This window comes from Choloepus didactylus, chromosome Y, assembly GCF_015220235.1.
Source record: "Choloepus didactylus isolate mChoDid1 chromosome Y, mChoDid1.pri, whole genome shotgun sequence".
NCBI lineage: Eukaryota > Metazoa > Chordata > Mammalia > Pilosa > Megalonychidae > Choloepus > Choloepus didactylus.
In genome coordinates, this window is record NC_051335.1 from 17,159,915 (window position 1) to 17,167,187 (window position 7,273).

A 7,273-nucleotide genomic window follows, 5' to 3' on the forward strand; every position below is an offset into this window, starting at 1 on the left:
GCTTCACAGGTGAAGTCTTCCAATCAGTCCAAGAAGAATTAATACCAACCCTGCTCAAACTCTTCTAAAAAAATTGAAGAAGAGGAAACACTACCTAATTCATTCTATGAAGCCAGTATCACCCCAATACCAAAGCCAGATAAAGATACTACAAGAAAAGAAAATTACAGACCAAGTTCTCTAATGCATATAGATGCAAAGATTCTCAAAAAAGTACTTGCAAATGGAATCCACACATTAAAAGAATTATACATGATGATCAAGTGGGTTTTATCTCAGTATATGCAAGGGTGGTTCAACACAAAAAACCCAATTAATGTAATAAACCACATTAACAAATTGAAGGGGGAAAACCATATGATCATCTCAATTGACACAGAAAAGGCATTTGACAAAATCCAGCATCCTTTATTGATAAAAACACTTTGAAAGATAGGAAGAGAAGGAAACTTCCTCAACATGATAAAGGACATTTTTGAAAAAACCACAGCCAACATCATACTTATTGGTGAAAGACTGAAAGCTTTTCCTCTAAGATCTGGAACAAGACAAGGATGCCCGCTGTCACCACTGTTATTCAACATTGTACTGGAAGTTCTAGTCAGAGAAGTTAGGCAAAAAGAAATAAAAGGCATCCAAATTGGAAAGGAAGAAGTTAAACTTTCACCATTTGCAGATGATATGATCCAATGTATAGAAAGCCCTGAAAAATCTACAACAAAGCTACTAAAGCTAATAAACGGGTTCAGCAAAGTGACAAGGTACAAGATCAACACACAAAAAACAGTAGTGTTTCTATAAACTAGTAATAAGCAATCTGAGGAGGAAATCAAGGAAAAAAATTCCATTTACAATAGCAACTAAAAGAATCAAGTATCTAAGAATAAATTTAACCAAAGATGTAAAGGATTTTGTTCTAGTTGCTAAGCTGCCAAAAGCAATATACCAGAAACAGGTTGGCTTTTAACAATGGGAATTTATTAGTTTATATACCTTCAGTTCTGAGGCCATGAAAATGTCCAAATCTAGGCATCATCAAGACTATACCCCTTCCTGAAGACTGGCTGTCAGCTATCCTGGACTCCTCTGTCACATGGCAAGGCACATGGCGGCATCTGCTGGTCTCTCCCTTCTCTTCCAGATTTTGTTGCTTCCAGCTTCATGCTTCTGTGGCCTCCCCTTTTGCTTCCATGGCTTTCTCTCTGTCTGAATTTCATTCTCTTATAAAGGTCTCCAGTAAGAGGATTATGACCCACCCTGAAAGAGGTGGGTCATACCTTAACTTAAAATCCTATCTACCGAAAGATCCTACTTACAATGAGCCCATACCTACAGGAATGGATTAGCTTTAAGAACATACTTTTACGGGGTATGTGCAGCTTCAAACCATCACAGACTTGTACACAGAAAACTACACAACATTGCTTAAAGAAATAATAAAAAAAAAAGACCTAAATAAATGGAAGGACATTCCATTTTCATGGATTGGAAGATTAAATGTCGTTAAGATGTCAATTCTACCCAAATTGATTTACAGATTCAACGCACTCCCAATCAAAATTCCAATAGCCTATTTTGTAGAAATGGAAAAGCCAATTAACAAATTTATTTGGAAGCGTAAGTTACCCTGAATAGCCAAAAACATATTGAAAAAGAGGAATGAAGTTGGAGGACTCACACTTCCTGACTTTAAAAAGCTTATTACAAAGTGGTCAAAACAGCCTAGTACTGACATGAAGATGGATATATTGACCAATGGAATCGAATTGAGAGTTCCAAAACAGATCCTCACATTTATGGTCAGTTGATTTTTGACAAGGGTCCCCAGTCCATTGAAATGGTAAAAAACAGTCTCTTCAACAAATGGTGCTAGAACAGGATATCTCTATCCAAAAGAATGAAGGAGGACCCCTACCTCACACTTATTCAAAAATCAAATCAAAATGGATCAAAGACCTAAATATAAGAGCCAGGATTGTAAAAATCCTAGAAGAAAATGTAGGGAAGGATCTCAAAGATCTTATGGTAAGTGGTGGTTTCTTAGACCTTACATCCAAAGCATAAGCAACAAAAGAAAAAAGTAGCTAAATGGGACCTCCTCAAAACTGAATACTTTTGTGCTTCAAAGGATTTTGTCAAGAAGGTTAAAAGGCAGCCTACTCACCTGGGGTAGGGGGAGGGGGGAGGTAAGGGGATGCCCAGGTTCCAGGACCACTACTGGCCTTGCTGCTTCTTCACCTTCACAAACGCCTTCTGCTAGGAGGTGACCCATGGCCAGCGAGATGAGTGCCAACAAGGACCAAGAGATGGAACTAGAAGTATTATGTTCAATTTATGAAAGAGATGAAAGTTTCTGGGAATTAAGTCCAGTTTCATTTCAATATAGGGTGAAAATGGTGATCTCAAAGCCTTTTTAATAGAGATTTCCTCAACAGAAATGTATCACCCAAACACCTCCAATTATATCCGTGAACACTTCTATTAACAACACTATATCATCAGCTGTAACGCAAAGCATATTAGCCAAGTTACAGGAAGGAGCTGAAGTTAATCTTGGAACTGCTATGACATATACATTGTTTGAATATGCCAAAGACATTAAAGAACAGTTCATGGAGAGCCACCATCCCATTAATTCTACAACATTCATAGGCAATATCATCTCAGTTGAAACTCCTAATACAGCCCCATCAAGCAAGAAAGAAGGCAAAAAAGAACAACTTTCAAAAGCCTGTAAACGTAAGCTGGCAGATAAAACAGATCACAAAAGGGAACTTCCTCGAGGATGGAGCTGGGTTGATGTGGTTAAGCATTTAAGCAAAACTGGTTCTAAAGATGATGAATAATGCTTGGAATTTGAGACAAGGAAAGAGCATCCATTAAAAAAGTAAACTGGATTCAAAATCTTTCATCACTCTTTTCTGGCATTGAAGTGTTTTTTATAAAACGTAAATTTTTTGTATGTTTCTTATGTAAAAAATGTAAGCTAGAAGTTCATGAAACGATCTGGTTGTATTAAATTATTTTCACAAACTTGCCTTAATAAAAGGTGAAAATGTTACTGTTTAGTATGCTTTATGAAGCCTGTCAAGCTTTGTAAGTGGACAAATATGGGGAATAATAAATAACCAGTGTTAATTTATATGATCTTATTCCAGTGGATGTGATATATTTTTAAAGGGGAATGAAACTCTTTGCAAACTCTCATTCCAGTGGAGCAACAAGCTGAGCAAACAATTATTCAGCAGCATGATCCATATTAATAAGCATCTCATCTTAAATAAAGTCTTCCTCTCTTCTTTCTCTTAATTACTTAAGCATATATTGCTCCACAGAAATTTATATCCTGGTACTTGAACTTTATACACACTACTCTTTGTAGTTCTGTTTTATTTTTCAAGGATGAACTGCTTCCCTTTAGTAAATGAATATCTATTTATACTTTGCTTTTGGTTTGGATCAAGATGTTTGATCATGAGTGATTTCAATGGTATATGAAATAGGATGATATAAAAAAACAAAAACCTACCAAATGTATTAGAAAGCATTTTGAATAGAAATGATGGCTTTTATTTAAAACATTTCACTTTGCTACATATACCATGATGGAGTAACAGATGCCTTAATATTTAATTTTTTTATTGCTGGAGACAATTATGTTAATAAACCCCTATTTATCTGCTTAAAAAAAAGGCAGCCTACTCAATGGGAGAAAATATTTGGAATCCACATATCTGATAAGGGTTTAATATCCAGAATATATAAAGAAATCCTACAATTCAACAATGAAAAGACAAACAACCCAATTTACAAATGGGCAAAAGACTTGAACAGACATTTTTCCAAAGAGGAAACACAAAGGGCTAAAAAGCAAATAAAAAGACACTCAACATTACTAGTATTAGGGAAATGCAAATCAAAACCACAGTGAGATATCATTTCACACATACTAGAATGACCATTATTAAACAAACAGGAAACTACAAGTGTTGGAGATGATGTGGAGAAATACGAACACTCATTCTTTGCTGGTGGGAATGTAAAATGGTGCAGCCGCTGTGGAAGACAGTTTGGCGGCTCCTTAGAATTGCCGTATGATCTGGCAATCCTGCTGCCAGGTATATACTCAGAAAAACTGAAAGCAGGGACTCGAACAGTCATTTGCACACCAATGTTCATAGCAGCATGTGCCAGTTTGGCTATATTATGTCCCCCAGAAAAAGCCATGTTCTTTAATGCAGTCTTGTAGGGGCAGATGTATTAATTTTGATTAGGTTGGAACCTTTGGATTAGGTTGCTTCCATGGAGATGTGACCCACCCAACTGTAGGTGATAATTCTGATTAGATAATTTCCATGGAGGTGTAGCCCCACATATACAGCATAGGTCTTGATTAGTTTTACTGGAGTACTTTAAAAAGAGCCACACAGGCCCAGACGCTTGCTTGCTGACGCTGATGCTTAGACATGCTTGGAGTTGCAGACCCCTGATGGTGACTGCAGCCAAGAGAGACATTTTGAAGACGGCCATTGAAAGTAGACTTTTGCTACTACAGAGTTCGCCTGGGATAAACTAAGAGAATACCCCTGATGCCTAGAGAGAAAAGTCCTGGGAGAAAGCCATTTTGAAACACAACCTGGGAGCAAAGAACAGCAAACACCAGCCATGTGCCTTCCCAGCTAATGGAGGTTTTTCCAGACACCAATAGCCTTTCTCCAGTGAAAGTACCCTGCTGCTGACGTTGGACACTTTATGGTCTTAAGACTGTAACTTTGTAACCAAATAAACCCCCTTTATAAAAGACAATCCATTTCTGGTGTTTTGCAAAAGGGCAGCATTAGCAAACCAGAACACTGCATTATTCAAAATTGCCAAAAGATGGAAGCAAACCAAATGTCCATCAACCAATTAATGGATAAACAAAATGTGGTATATACATGTGATGGAAGATTATTCAGCTGTAAGAAGGAATGAAGACCTGATGCATCAACAAAATGGATGAACCTTGAGGACATTACGTAAAGTGAAGTAAGCCAGACGCAAAAGGACAAATACTGCATGATCCCACCAATGTGAACTAATTATAATAAGCAAACTCATAAGAGATAGAATCTAGGATATAGTTACCAGGAGATAGACTGAGGGTAGAGAATGGAGAGCTGATGCTTAATTTGTGCAGAACTTTTAATTAGGTTGATTGGAAATGTTTGGAAATGGATGAGAGGTTATGAGAGCACATTATTGTGAGAGTGATTAACAGCTCTGAATTATGCATGTGAATGTGGTTGAAAGGGGAAATTTAGGGTTGTGTATGTCACTAGAAGGAAAGCTAGAGAATAAAATATGCGAATAACACTGTGAACCCTGTTGTGACAATGGTTGTGTTTGGTAGTACAGATATAAGAATGTTCTTTCATGAACTAGAACAAATGTATATCGCTATTACAAGTTATTAACAATAGGGTGGTATGTGGGAAAAAATACACCTAATGCAAACTATGGGCTATAGTTAACAGTAATATTTTAATATTCTGTCATCAGTTGTAACAAAGGTATCATATCAATGCTAAGCGTCAATAATAGAGGGGTATAAGGGGTATGGGGTCTTTCTTTTTGGAGCAATGAAAATGTTCTCAATTTGACTGTGCTAATGAATGCATAACTCTGTGATTATACTTAGAGCCATTGACTGCACACTTTGGATGGATTGAAGTGTGTGAATATATCTCAATAACACTGCTTTTTAAAAAAGGCAGTAAAGGACAATTTAAAAAAAAACAATGACCCTTGCTGTCTACAAGAAACTCATTTCACATATAACAATAGCTTGAAAGTAAAAGGATGGAAAAAAAGATCTAGTATGCAAACATTAATTTTTTTTAAAAAGCAGAAACATCTATATTAATAACAGATAAAGTAGACTTTAGAGCAAAGAAAATTACTAAGGACAAAGAGGGATATTACATAATGATAAAAGGATCAGTGCCCCAAGAAGATATTGCAAGCCTTAGATGTGCAGGCATCAAACAACAGAGCTTCAAAAATACGTGAAGCAGAGGAACCTAAGATGGCAGCTAGGTGAGACAGGGCAAAAAAACACCTCCGTCAAAAATACTGGGTAAAAACCAGAAAGTGACCCAGAACACCAGTTCCAGAGTAGCACCAGCCAGACAAGATCTGCTAAATCCACAGGGAGCATGCATTTGGTGAAACCAGGAGTCTGCATTCTTTGAAACGAGTGAGTGAGTCCACTGAAAGTCCCTCAGCCATGCTGCAATGTGGGGAAATGGTGGGTTGACATTTGGAGATGGACTAGTTCTTTAAAAAAAAAAGAAAAACAAAAGCCCAGGAGCAGCTGCAGATATGACAGGGGAGCCCCACAGTGAAGCACAGTGGGAGCTGGCTGGGCTAACGCCTCAGTGTCTGGTGTGGAGGATACCCCTTCCCACACCCACTGCTGACTGTCTCAGGCCCACGGGAGCAAAGGGGAGCCAAAGGGAGAAAGGACCGCATGACTTGCAGCCATCTCCCCGGCGGGCAGGAGACGCTCCTGCCCAGGGCCAGACCCGCAGCCCAGAGCCGCACCAGGAAGCCCAGTGTGACGGGGAGTCTTTCCTGCAGCACCGCACACATGCCACAGTGTCAGCCGTGGACAGTGGCCTTTAAAACACCAACAGCTGATTGTCCTGGAGTTGCGAGGGCGGAGCTGTGTGGAAAGGGGGAAGTTAACACATTCCATTCAACCATCTTTGAAATGGGCTGGGAATGCCCCTACACAGCCCGGGGTCCCAGGGCTTCCCTGGAGGCCGGTGCACACTTGTGATGTGGTGTGGCCCTCCCTCAGCAGAGGTCCTGGAAGAGCACAGCAGGGATGGGGAAACAACTCAGAAATCCCAGGAAGCCTATGCCAATACCAAGCACTTGTGGGTCAGTGGCAGAGAACAGCCTTAAATCTCCAGGAACACCTGGGAGGTTTGATTATTAAAGCTGCCCTTCCTCCCTAACCGCTCAGACACACATCCGTCATTCAGGGTGGACAGCACCAACAACACACCCAAATTACATGCACCAATTGGACCCACAAGAGTCAGATCCCCATACACCACAAAGACAAAGTTAAGGAGAACTGACTTGAGGGGAATAGGTGACTCACGGATGCCATCTGCTGGTTAGATAGAGAAAGTGTACGCCACCAAGCTGCAGTTGTGACAAATTAGAAATCAAGTAAAGCAAATGCAAGAGGCCAAAAACAACAGAAAATCTTAAAGCATAT

General features: G+C 39.2%; 1 pseudogene; it reads left to right on the forward strand.

Moving 5' to 3' along the window:
* The first annotated feature begins 2,282 nt into the window (after nucleotides 1–2,282).
* LOC119524306 lies at nucleotides 2,283–2,846 on the forward strand (annotated as a pseudogene).
* Nucleotides 2,847–7,273: the final 4,427 nt, after the last annotated feature.